Source organism: Pinus tabuliformis, chromosome 8 (assembly GCF_031772625.1).
Source record: "Pinus tabuliformis cultivar Carrire ecotype Pingquan chromosome 8, CPIR1, whole genome shotgun sequence".
Lineage (NCBI taxonomy): Eukaryota > Viridiplantae > Streptophyta > Pinopsida > Pinales > Pinaceae > Pinus > Pinus tabuliformis.
This window is the reverse complement of record NC_142294.1, coordinates 849,636,163-849,650,538: the sequence shown is the minus strand read 5'-3', so window position 1 is coordinate 849,650,538 and position 14,376 is coordinate 849,636,163. Positions and strand designations below refer to the sequence as shown.

Genomic DNA, 14,376 nt, shown 5'->3' with positions numbered 1-14,376 from the left:
AGACAGACAGAAGAAAGAGGAAAATCTTTTCCAAGAACAGGAAAAAAAGGAAAGAAAAGGAAGGTTAAGTCTGGTGAGGACCAGATAACCTGGCACAAGTGTGCGCAAAACCTGTTGAGGGCTGGAGGCCTGCAGGATGGCTTGGGGGGAGAACTCCATCTGAGTGATGGGTCTCATGGCTGGGTGGACGAGCAGAACTAAAGTTCAGGTGACTTATTTGTTTGAGAACCATTCCCAATTCTGGCGAACCAGGTACGGTCTCAAAACTGTAAAGCCTATGAACATCAAATATATATGCAATAAATACTAAGAAAATCAAATAGGAAATACGCATTACATTTCCTTAGAAGCTGTAGCTTTAATGTGAATATGCAGATGCAGTTCTTATCTGTATGGTAGACTGTCATTAACAAACGAGAGTAGCTACAGAATAACCCAATACATGAGAGTAATAGAACAAGAGAGAAACTATCAAGGTTCGGTATTGGGTGACGGAGTCGAAATACCCTCACGGGTTGAAATACGAAAACTCTGTTAACAGTAATCATAATACTAAATGCTTGAAAGGAAACAAAACCTTACAAAGACAAATTGACCGAATACGAGGGTTAGAACCTCTGAAAACCAGGTCCGTCGATAAATGATTGATATCATCGATAAAAGAATCTCAAACCCTACGGGTACCGGGTGAGGGAATGTCATGGAAATAAACATGCATATGCTTTAGATTATTAAAGTTTGTATATAAGTTATTTATATGAAACAAGAACCAGTCAATACCCTTGACCGTGAACAAAGGTTAAACCATTTGTGGATATGGTAGTGGTAGCTGGTCCATGAAATTATACAGAAAGAAATATTCATGATCTTTATAAAGTATTGAGCATATAAGAAACGATGAGAGCATTATGCTATTTCTACAACCATGCATAAATCTGTGATACGGATGTAAATCATATATATAGCTGTGCATGAAGTCATAACGAAGGAATATAGTCGTTTAAATAACCTATTACAAATAACTATGAAAGGGTTTATTAATACCCATATGTGGATTCGGTGCATGCAGCCGAATGAGCAACACTGATTATACAAGAAACTGTGTATATAATCGACATTGAATAAAAACGACATTCCTTGAAGAGTAAAGCTTAATATAGAAACAAAACTTAGAGTGCATGCTGTGCATACGGCATAAACTAGGAATATACAGCGTAAGAATGAACATACATTATGAGAACAGAGCAAGACTGTAAGTACAAGCGTAAAGCAAGATTAATATGGTCTAGCCGTCCTTTAAACAAAAAGAACATGAAATCAAAGCCATAACTGGTAAGTCCTATGTTCAGTATAGATATTAATGAACTTCGAGAACAAAGTAATATTCATTACCAAAGCAAATTGCTATGAAGATTATACTGTTTTCAATACTCTGTCTATACATAGCTCGATTGAAAATTTGATCCTCTTTTCAACCATATGAGTAAAATACTAATATCATGGGGAGATAACCCTGAAAGGAAAATAACCAAAATTATGGCAAAGTATCTGCTGCAGGGTTTGAGCGCGGAGGCTCAACCCGCAACCTAAGCTTAGGAAAATATATGTATCTGTAGACTCGGTAAGCCGAGACAGAGATCATAAACACTGTAACTTTTAACCATGAACATTGATACAGAAACCAAGCCCTTACGGGTCAAACATATATAACCTCAGTTACCGTAAGAACCTAAGAACATGAGGGGGCAACTGTGAGGATTCTCAACAGAGAATACCTCGGAAAATAACACAAGGAGGCCCGCGTTGGAGCGGCGGCCTGCAGCAAATCGAATACCATGTCTTAAATTGATGAATCTCAGATATTAAGGAACAAGTAATGGTATAAGCTTTACTTACCTGTAGCCAAGAAGGCTGAGCCGTCGTGGGTGGCCAGCTTGCTCCATGGAAGGGTATGCACGCGCCAACTAAACCTCAAAGCAACAAAAGACCAGGAGTTAATGACACAATCCGATAACCTCTGTAACTGAAATAGATATGGTAAATGGTTAGCTCAATGCAATTACAGGCCGAGACCCATACCTGTAATGGTCGTAGGACGGGTTCGACTAACTCCTGAGCAGTTGCAGAGCAAGGTAGTGCTGCTGGTAAGCGAAACCCCAAGCTGGTATACAGAACCGGAGCAGAATAGAAGTGAACAGGTAAATGAACCCGGAAGCGTAGGAAGGGGTATAAGTATCCCCATAAACCCTTGACCATATAACAGTCGTTCGATTGCGGGATGTAATCTCAACCGTGGAGACAAGGCGGGAAATGAAATTGTCAAGTCCGAGATCCCTGCTCCCAAGGTATCACATGGCCGGAGGAGCCAGGGCACGCCACATAGCCCTTTCGGACTAGTGTCTTAAAGGCAAAAGTGAAGTGGTGGTCGTGAGCGCTGTGGCCGGACCATCACAGGCCACGCCTGGTTAATGCACATGTCCGTTGATAAGACCGTGGCATGACTATAATACATATAAGCCTACGTTTAATAAAACCCGCGGGTAGGCATTGCCTTATACATAGTGTTGATGCGTTAAAATAATTACAAATATGATTGACTAAACATTGATAACATATGGTGGGTTGGGTGTAAACGACTTTCAAATACAATGTGCAGATTCAAAACCCGAAAAACCATAATGTGTTCAATGATAAGGTGAATTTAATATATGATAGAACCATAATGTGTTTAATGATAAGGTGGGTTGACATGTGGTAAATTTTTTTTATGTACATGGTAATAGAGGTGTGACATATTTCTTTTAAAATTTATTATTTTAATATTATTATTACGGTAAAAAACTAATCCATAGTTATTAACGACAATTGAACTTGTATCATATAATTATGTAAAGAATAAATATTCTTTGCACATTGCTAATTTCAAAATAATTTTTCATTATCAGATTTAAAGGAGAAAACTTAACACTCCACTCATTGACATTCGTAAAAGCAGAAATTTAAAAACATTTTCCAAGGAATAATAAACCTCACTGTTTTGAGACCAAACCAAAATCCTTCCCATTTGTCGCTATCTGGTTGAGAAAGCGGACTGAAAGGCCATCTACACTGATAAAAGTGTGCTGAAAATTATAATTTACTTAAATACTGGTTAATTGCAAGATATAGTTAGTTAAAAAACGTCTCTGAAAATTAGTGTTTCTATTGAATACAGGCCGTAACACCTTTGTTTAGATTAAATTATTTTATAGTTATTATGAAATTAAAAATTAAAGTTTTTAAATGAATAATTATTATTCATTAAAAATAATGGCACATCACACAATATGTTTGTTAAAAATTATAATTATTTTTTCATCTCAGAATTACTTGAAATTAGAGAGTCTGTTAAATTGAGTGATGGATAAAGAGTTAAGTGCACTTTATATTTAGAGTGGGTGTTAACTAAATTAAGTGTGTGCATGTCAAGTTATTTTAACCCAGTAAATACTTGGAAAGAGTTAAATAAAATATCAATAAAAAACTAAGTGCAATCTATATTTAAAGTGTAAGCTAACTAAATTAAGTGTGTGTCCATGTCAAGTTATTTTAACCCAATAGCGACTTGGAAAAAGTTAAATAAAAAATCAATTAAAAAAAGTTTGTTTGTTTTGTGTGAATTTTATATTTTGTCGCCTCTTCCTTTACAACAACATTTTCGTCCAAATAAAGTAAGTGTGTGTGCATGTCAAGTTATTTTAACCCAGTTGACTGTTGAGATTTTCTGTTTTAGTCAAATAGGCAAAAATCTCTGAAGGATGACAACAATAGGGATTCAGTTCCTAGATTAGCTCCAGGTTGTTGGGAGGGAGTTAATGCCTCCTATATTTGATGTGAGGGAGTTATGAGGCTGTTAGATTCTCTATGCTATATAACAGGCAATCATTCGGATGATTTGCTAAGAGAGTGTGAGGATTTCATGATGTAATCTCCTAATTTGATTAATAAACTCCTGATGCCTATGTTTGGTGGACGTAGCCCAGATTGGTTGGGTGAACCACGTTAAAAGTTGTGTCTTATGTGCTTGTTGATTTATTCTGCTATGTGTTTAATTAATTTTGTTGTGCACCTGATCCAACAATTGGTATCAAAGCATGTTGGAGGTGCTGCCCAGAGGAGCTGCATAGTTTGGAGGTGGAGAGTTGGTGTTGCTGGATCGCTGAGCCTGTGTGTGCATGACTGGATTGCTGGTTGATTAACTCCGTGGAGCGCTGATACCTGGTGCGCATGGATTGTTGGTTGAATACTCCTTGTGCGTATTACATTGAATACTCTTGGTGCGTATTAAATACTCCTGGTTGCATTTTCCGTTATGGAGACGAGAAGGTGCGTTTTGCTGGTGCATATTTCAGTGTTAAATATGTGCTTGCTGGTGCACTGTTTTTTTTTTAATGCGTGTTGGTAAACATTCAAATGTGTGTTGGTAAACCGCGGAAAATTGCGAGTCCAATTCCCACTTCATTTAAAATGTTTGTAGCTGTGTGTGAATGCATGGATAAACTGTAATATTGCGCAGAATTAAACAAAAAAAAAAAAAAAAAAAAAAAAAAAAACGCCCGCGTGACATTTTGCAGCTTCTCGTTGGCACATACCAATTTTTTAGAGCGATTTTGTATGAATGAGTGTGGAAAGAGAACTAGAATTTTTCTTATGTATTAATGTTCAGAGATTGGGAATTGTTATTCAAATGAGGACGTTTACAACTGATGTTGTTAAAATTCGCTTCGCAGACCGTGTGAGCGAGAAGCTAAGAACAAAAAACATTTTTGTTTGTTGACAGTGATCTGAAATAACTGTAACTTGCCCGGTAAATGAAAATTTTTTAATGGCAAAGGTACAAAGACATAGGCAGGGTTTTTTGGTTGTGTAAAAACAAATGCAAAGGTAGAAAAAAAATTTGTGAAGGGAAGATATTTTTTGTTTTAAAGGCATAGGCAATTTTTTTTTTAAATTGCTGGTATTTAAAACGTTGATATTGGAGATTATTGTGTTTTTTGATACAAAATGGCGAAAACTCAAAGTGCCCGTTTTGAAATTGAGAAATTTAATGGCAAGAATAATTTTGAGATCTGGAAGGTGAAGATGCACGATCTGCTGGTTCAACAAGGTGTGGCGAAAGCACTGTTGGGAAAAAACAAAAGACCTCCTTCCATGACGGAGGATGAATGGGATTAGATGGACGATAGAGCTCTGAGCGCAATTCGGTTATGTCTGGCGGACGATGTTCTGTTCAACATTGTGTCAGAGAAAACCACCGCAGGCCTGTGGTCGAAGCTTGAGAAGCTCTACATGACGAAATCTTTGACAAATCGAATTCTCCTGAAACGGCAGCTTTACAGTTTGCGGATGAAAGAAGGTACCTCAATTGCTGATCACCTGAATGTTTTTAATACCTTTTTGGTGCAATTAAACAGTCTAGATGTGAAATTTGATTCAGAGGATAAGGCGATAACTTTATTATGTTCATTGCCCGAATCCTGGGATCACTTCGTTACTTCCATAAGTTTTAGTACATCAGAAATTCTTGAGTTTGACGATGTTGTTGGAGCCTTGTTGGCTGAGGAGATGAGGAAGAGGTCGAATGTAGACACCTCTACATCAGAGGTAATGATGGCCAGAGGTCGCTCACGAGAGAGACACTCCGGGGGAAAGCATAGCGACTCTCGTTCAAAATCCAAAGGAAAGAAGCCCAAGGTGAAGTGTTGGCATTGTGGCAAGGCTGGACATCTGAAAAAGGACTGCTGGAAGCGAAAGAAGGCTGCTAAATAAGGCTCTTCGATAGAAAAGAAGGAAGCCAACACCACGGATACAGGTTCAGTATCAGGTTTAGGTATGAGTGATGAGGTATTGTTAGTTAATATTTCAAAACATGATCAACATTGGTTGTTAGATTCCGGGGCATCTAACCACATGTGTATACATAAAGATTGCTTTAAAACATATAGATCAATTGATGATGGTGTTGTGTACATGGGTAATGATGTAACATGTAATATTGTTGGGATTGGAAGCATACAACTACAAATGTTTGATGGCACAACCAAAATATTAACTGATGTGAGGCATGTACCAGATTTAAGAAAAAAATTGATTTCATTAGGAGCACTTGATTCAAATGGATATAAAACTGTAATTCAAGGTGGAGTTATGAAAATCTATAAAGGTATTTTACTAGTGATGAAGGCAAAGAAAGTAGGAAATCTATTTCAGTTAGAAGGTAGAACTGGGTCAGATCATGTGTCTGTGTCTGAACATGACGGTAGTTCCATTCACTTATGGCATCAAAGATTGGGGCATATGAGTGAAAGAGGATTGAAAATTTTGGCTGACCGAAAGTTACTTCCTAATCTAAGATCTGGAAAATTGGATTTCTGTAAACATTGTCTGTTTGGTAAACAAAGTAAACAAAAGTTTAAAACAGGCAAACATACTAGTAAAGGCATACTTGATTATATCCATTCAGATGTGTGGGGTCCAGCTCCTACAGCTTCATATGGTGGTTCATCTTATTTTGTATCATTCATTGATGACTTTTCTAGAAAAGTGTGGGTCTACATGTTGAAAAAGAAGTCTGATGTTTTTACAGTTTTCAAGCAGTTTAGAGCATTGGTAGAAAACAGCACTGGTAGAACAATAAAGTGTTTAAGAACTAAAAATGGTGGTGAGTTTACTTCCAAGGAGTTTGACAACTATTGCAAGGATGCAGGGATCGAGAGACATAAGACCACGGTTTATACTCCTCAGCAGAATGGAGTTGTTGAACGCATGAACAGGACTCTTCTAGAGAGAGCAAGGTGTATGCTGAGTAACGCCGAGTTGCCGAAGGAGTTGTGGACGGAAGCAGTGGCAACTGCTTGTTATGTGATAAACCGATCTCCATCAACGGCAATAGACTGCAAGGTTCCGCAAGAGGTATGGACAGGACACCCTTGTGACTATTCTAAACTCAGAGTGTTTGGTTGTGATGCATATGCTCTAGTGCCTAAACATCAGCGAACTAAATTAGATCTAAAGTCTAAAAGGTATATCTTTGTTGGGTATGGTGATGGAACAAATGGATTTAGATTGTGGGATCCTACTACCCGCAAAATCATCATCAACAGAGATGTAAGGTTTAATGAATCCTCTCTTGTACAGTTAGATGTAGATAGAAGATTGAAACAGGATGATGTATCTGATTTCCAGCATATTCAGTTTGACAGCATTTCTAATGATAGTCATAACGACCATAGTTCAGATTCTAGTTCAGATTCTAGTCATGAACAGGTTTCAGAATCAGATTATGAACAGGGTTCAGATGGAGGACATGAACAGGTCTCAGATGGCGATCATGAAGAAATTCCTACAGTTGATAGACAGCCAATTGTGGAAGCACCAGAAACATTCTTAAGGAGGTCTACAAGGATCAAACGCCGTCCGAGAAGGTATGATGATCATGTTACTTCAGTTGCTTTGATAGCTAATGATGATGAACCTTTGTGTTATCAGGAAGCTGTAGAAGGTTCAAATAGTGACAAATGGAAAGCAGCCATGAAGGAAGAAATGATGGCCTTAGGTAAGAATGGTATGTGGGATCTGGTTGAACTTCCCAAAGGCAGGAAAACTGTGGGATGCAAGTGGGTCTTCAAGCTGAAACGGGGTGTGAATGATACGGAAGACAGGTACAAAGCTCGGCTGGTTGCAAAAGGGTTTTCTCAGAAAGCTGGCATAAACTTTCATGAGATTTTTTCACCAGTGGTTAAAATTGTTTCAATTAGAGTTGTGTTAGCATTAGTGGCTTTGTTTGATTTGGAGTTGCAACAGTTAGATGTTAAGACTGCATTTCTACATGGTGATTTAGATGAGGAAATATATATGGAACAACCGGAAGGGTTTGTTCAGCATCGCAATGAGAAATTTGTCTGCAGGCTCAAGAAGTCATTATATGGCCTGAAGCAGTCGCCTCGGCAGTGGTATAAGAAGTTTGATTCTTTCATGTTGAGTCAGAAATATGTAAGAAGTGAATATGATCATTGTGTTTACTTTAAGCAGTTAAATAATGGCATGTTCATTATCTTAGTGTTATATGTTGATGATATGCTTTTAGCAAGCAAAAGCATTGAAGAAATCAACAGGTTGAAGACTTAGATGGCAAGGATGTTTGATATGAAAGATCTAGGAGCGGCAAGACAGATTTTGGGCATGGAGATTTTCAGAGACAGGGGCAATGGTAAGCTGTGGCTATCACAACAAAAGTATGTTGAGAAAATACTTTTGAGGTTTGGTATGAACAATGTGAAGCCTGTGTCAGTCCCTTTAGCTTCCCATTTTAAGCTTTCTTCGAGTTTATGTCCTAATACAGATGAAGAAAAGGATTATATGTCTCGAATTCTTTATGCCAATGTAGTAGGATGTTTGATGTATGCGATGGTGTGTACGCGACCAGATATTTCTCATGAATTTGGGATTGTCAGCAGGTACATGGAAAATCTGGGTAAAGAACACTAGTCAGCAATGAAATGGGTGCTTCGGTACTTGAGAGGCACAAGTAGTTATTGTATTTCTTACAATAAAAGTAGTGAATTTGTTTACGGATATGTTGATTCCGATTTTGCAGGTGACTTGGATAAGAGAAGATCAACTTCAGAGTACGTCTTTACTCTTGCAGGTGGAGCTATAAGCTGGATGTCAAAGCTACAGAACATTGTTGCTTTGTCTACTACTGAAGCAGAATACATTGTTGCTTCTCATGCTTGCAAAGAGGCGGTTTGGTTGAAAGGTTTTCTTGGTGAGTTTGGTAGGTTACAGGATAACATCAGGTTACTTTGTGACAGTCAAAGTGCAATATATTTGGCTAAGAATCCGGCCTATCATAGTAAGTCAAAGCATATTCCAATCAAATATCATTTTGTAAGACAGGTTATCACTGAAAGGGGAGTCTCTCTTGAAAAGGTGCATACAAAGGAGAACTGTGCAGACATGTTCACGAAACCAGTTTTGTTGGAGAAGCTACGCTGGTGTTTGGCTTCTCTTGGCTTGCAGAAAAGATAAAATAATAATAACAGGGCATCAGGCGAATTGTTGTCAAGGTGGAGATTGTTGAGATTTTCTGTTTTAGTCAAATAGGCAAAAATCTCTAAAGGATGACAACAATAGGGATTCAGTTCCTAGATTAGCTCCAGGTTGTTGGGAGGGAGTTAATGCCTCCTATATTTGATGTGAGGGAGTTATGAGGCTGTTAGATTCTCTATGCTATATAACAGGCAATCATTCGGATGATTTGCTAAGAGAGTGTGAGGATTTCATGATGTAATCTCCTAATTTGATTAATAAACTCTTGATGCCTATGTTTGGTGGACGTAGCCCAGATTGGTTGGGTGAACCAAGTTAAAAGTTGTGTCTTATGTGCTTGTTGATTTATTCTGTTGTGTGTTTAATTAATTTTTCTGTGCACCTGATCCAACATTGACACTTGGAAAAAGTTAAATAAAAAATCAATAAAAAACAAAGCTTATTTATTTTATGTGAATTTTATCTTCTGTAACAGCTACCTTTACAACAACATTTTCATCCAAATAATTTCTATATCTTTAATATATTCCATCCAAAATTATTTAGTCACATCCATTATTTAAATAGCATAATTAAATTTATTAAAAATAAGTTTTGATGTGCACAAATTATTACATGGGTTTTATATGGGATTGTGATTTTTATTAAAGCTTGGAGACCCTATTGCTGAGAAAAGTTTAAGTTTTCATTTATTTGTATTAATTTCTCATTTATTAGTCCCTGCCTGGGACTAATAGCAATCGATCAATCGTTGACCATACATTAACCGGTTCTCTGACCAAAAACATTGTGCACTATCAAAGTTTAACCAAAGTTTATTTCTGAAAATATCGGTGTAAGAAATTTATAACCAAAGTTACACATTGGAGGTCTTATTGCACGCTTCACGTGCCCCGATGTTAAAATGATATCTGGTATAATAGCTTTATCCAAAGTTTCCAAGCATGAGGTTTTTCAAACTTTGGTTCAAAGTTTTTTCCAATCCACAATGTTTGCAACCATTCAATAAATGTGCATGAGGGTTTTCAAACTTTGCATACAGGTGAAATATGTGGCGATTGGAAACGGAGGCAGTCGCTCCATCTTTCTCTGGCTTCAGTTGGGACGTGGAGTGTGAGCTGAGGCATGCGTTACATGTGTTCGTCTCAACTCTCGATCTCTTCTTCGTGTTGTTTTGTTCTGCACTTCTATTAGGATCCACACCTCCATAAATACAGTATTAGGATCCACTTCGTCTCCATAAATACAGTACTAGGATCCACTTCGTCTTCCAACCTTGTCACTGCCGCTCCATATAACTGTCTATCCTTCAAGGTAAAGAAGAAAGAAAAGTAATGGGCGTCTTCTCCCCTCCGATCACTACGAGACTGGCTCTTAAATGGGTGAGCTTAGGCGTAACCCTTCTCTTCCTCCTTCAATGGGGCGCCCCAACTGTTGATGCACGTGAAGGCATGATGTATGGAGAGGGCTTGCAACAACAACGGTCCTGCGATCCGGGGCGACTGTCTCAGTGCCGCGACTATTTGCAAAGACAGAGAGAGCAGCCATCGGAGAGATGTTGCGAGGAATTGGAAAGAATGTCTCCACAATGCCGATGCCGAGCCATACAGCAAGTTCTCGATCAATCTCAATCGTATGATTCAACCATGGAGGACCTCTTCATGGATTCTGAGGCTGCACATAATCAGCGCCACCGCCACCGCGAATCACGTGGAAGAGAAGAGGAGGAGGCAGAGGAGAGAGCCGCATACCTTCCAGAAACTTGCAACGTCCGCCAGCCTCCCCACCGCTGCGACGTTCAGCGTCGTTCTCGTAAGTCTTTCTATCGATTGATGAACGCTATTTAATATTAAACTCTAGTAATTAATTCCTGTAGCTGTATGTAGGATGTTGCTATCATTATTCTGTGGACTAACACATTCTTTCATTTATTCACGATGTCATTTGTTATTGATGTTGATCCAACATCTAGTCTGCCACCTTCGCTGCTGTAAATTATATATATTTCTTCTTAAAACGGGCTAATCCATACTGACTGATGAATCTAATCCATGTGCTAATGGTGTGTGGATAGGCTATTTCGCAACGGGCAACAGCTTTTAAGTGCGCAACGACCAGAAAATATAGATACTGTGTCTACGTAACTAAATAAACAAGGGAGTAACTTAAGCCGCTATGAAATTGTAGTTTTCCTGTTTGGAAGAGTCATCTCATTTCATTTAATGCCCACCATTTATATGGTAGCCGGATGTGTTCCCTTTACTTAATAAAGGACTAATAAGCGACCAAATTCCAAATTCATTTTGTTTCCTTTCATGGTCACCATCAAAGCAGGTTCTCTCTTTTTTTTTACTACACGCTTAATGAACTCAAATACAATAATACAATATATGCTTTGAAGCAAAAAAGCGGAATTAGACTAATAGAATATCTAGTATCCAACTTCGCGTATCTCTCTTTCTTGATTATTCACTGCCAAGTAAAGTGTAAATCTTTTCATTAGAAAAATTGAAACCTGTTAAAATATCTTAATTACAATCAGAAAATACAAACATAACGAAATGCCTATGTAACACGAGTTACGAATGACTCTCGTTAAGACCTCGCATCAAAAGGTGGATGCTGGGTTTTTGGGCAGTGTTTGCTTCTGGCTATACATCAAAAAAATGTACCGCGTGAACATAACCTATCCAGATTAGTGAGCATATAGGAAAGGAATAGACAAGACCTGGAATTTCAAATCCTTATTGCCAGTCAAAATCTTTGACTAATCGTTATAAAGATTTTTTCTTTTCAATTTTCTTTACGATATTTATAAATAAATTTAGATAATCTTTTTGTAATATAAATGTTCCCTTCTAATGCAAATTTGTTCCTTTTCTCTCTAATGCAAATTTGTAAAATATTCGTGGTTTTCTTTTCCTTCTTCCTACTGATGATGTTACTGATGATGTTACAATGTATTAATTTCATAAAGGCTAACACAAATTTGTAAAATATTCATTGTATTCTTTTCCTTAAGCCTGCTGATATTACAATGTATTAATTTCATAAAGGCTAACATGATGATTGAATTATTATCCATGCTTATTTATGTTTCTCCCGCATTTTCAACTAATGATCCTCCCTTTAATTTTCTTCTCTTGAAAAAATATTAAAAACATCCTCCGCAAATATTTCAATTTTGAAATTTTTTTTCAATTTTTTTTTCCTCTCTTTTCTTCATTGAGTCATCAATATCAATGATCCTCCCTTTAATTTTCTTCTTCTGAAAAATATTAAAAACATCCTCCGCAAATATTTCGATTTTGAAATCTTTTTTCAATTTTTTCGTTTCAATTATATCTAATTGGTTCTTCAAGTCTATATTTGAAGTTCTCAATTTCCTATTTCAAGTTCTCAAATTTTCAATTTTCAGTTTTTAATCTGTATTCAATATCTATTTTTTCTTGAAATTTGGGTGTAATGTAACTATTCAAATTTCGTAATGTAGCATTCTCAAATTTTCAATTTTCAGTTTTTAATCTGTATTCAATATTTATTTTTTCTTGAAATTTGGGTGTAATGTAACTATTCAAATTTTGTAATGTAACCATACAATTTTTACATTTCAAATTATTTTATGGTATTGGTATTTCAAGTCTGTATGCATAATTAAACTATACAATTTTTCAATTTTTGGTATTGGTATTTCAAGATCTCAAATTTTTATTTGAATCTGTATTTCAATATTTAATTTTTCATTGACACTAAACTTTCTGAAATACATGATATAGTTAAAAGTTTCGTTGTTCATTCTGAAATAAAAGTTAATGAATTCGTTGTTCATTCTAAAATACAAGAATTTGATATTCATAATGCAGAAATATTTTTTAACTTTGTAACATATTCCAAAGTCTATACAAAGCTCTTGAAAAAGAAAGGGCAGCATTGATTTCTTTAGATGTCTTCATTTAAGCCTATAGCATACACATAATATCTAATTCTTTTGACTTCTCTGCATAGTCTCCAGCATTTCTGAATAAAGACCTCGCGGGAAAGAGCTGTAGTTTCTCTGCGCTGTAACATATTCCAAAGTCTATACAAAGCTCTTGAAAAAGAAAGGGCATCATTGATTTCTTTAGATGTCTTCATTTAAGCCTATAGCATACACATAATATGTAATTTTTTTGACTTCTCTGCATAGTCTCCAGCATTTCTGAATAAAGACCTCGCGGGAAAGAGCTGTAGTTTCTCTGCGCTCTCTTCCAAGGACAGAATCAATAGTTCCCAAATTCTCCAGAGAACAAATTACACACTGAAGTTGTTTTATCCTATAGTTCCCAAATTCTCCAGAGAACAAATTACACACTGAAGTTGTTTTATCCTAGAAAGCGTGACTGTTATGTGAATGAGAAAAGTTGGTTTAAATCTGAAACATGAGTGCTTAAAAGATTAAGTTTATGAAACAATCAATACCCCAAACATTCAACTTCTCTAACGTATTAAATTGATACAACAATATATGGAATGACTGGATTATTAAACTACATTTATTAAGATTTTTAATATAAAGATTTAAAATATTCAGTCTCCATAAATAAAAACTACTTATTAAAAAATAAAAAATAAAAATTATATATCACAAATATTATATAAAATTTCCAAATAAAAAAATATATATCTAATTCGCCATAATTACACTTATATAAAAATAAAAGTTCATCACTCTTTCTATTTCATTTGAAGAGTACACTCATGTTCATTTTGAAATATTAAATTATATAATTTGTATTTAATAATTAAACTTGTCCAACACACTGGGTGTTGTTTTATTACACATTCAAGTGAATTATGCGATTGTTTTCTCTGGAATAAGATGCCTTTGTGATAGCCTTCTATGAACGCATTAAATTAATATGAAAATTGGATGTCCTTTGGAATTCGATTAATTGAATTATGTGATTGTGTGATGCAGACAACAAAGATCTTTCAACGCCGTGCACACAGCAAGATCTTTCAAGTAAGGTAGCAAGTTTGTTCGACGAAGACAGGTTTTTAGCAAAACAGAAAGTTTAGACATGTTGCACAGAGCGTTTTTATTGTGTTGTTGTGGCAGACCTCGGCAGGGACTACCGGCACTTGTTTATATGGATATTGATTTTTTTTCTTCACACTTATAAATAATTCTTTGAAATTTGTTTGAGGCCATGAGCATTTAGGTAACTTAGTGTAATTCTTTGAAATTTGTTTGAAGCCATGAGCATTTAGGTAACTTAGTGTTATTTTCTTTTAAAAATTGGTATA

The 14,376-nt window shown here is 36.2% G+C and overlaps 1 pseudogene; it reads left to right on the top strand.

Moving 5' to 3' along the window:
* The first annotated feature begins 10,418 nt into the window (after window positions 1-10,418).
* On the top strand, window positions 10,419-14,148 carry LOC149238235 (2S seed storage-like protein pseudogene; annotated as a pseudogene).
* The last annotated feature ends 228 nt before the right edge of the window (window positions 14,149-14,376 follow it).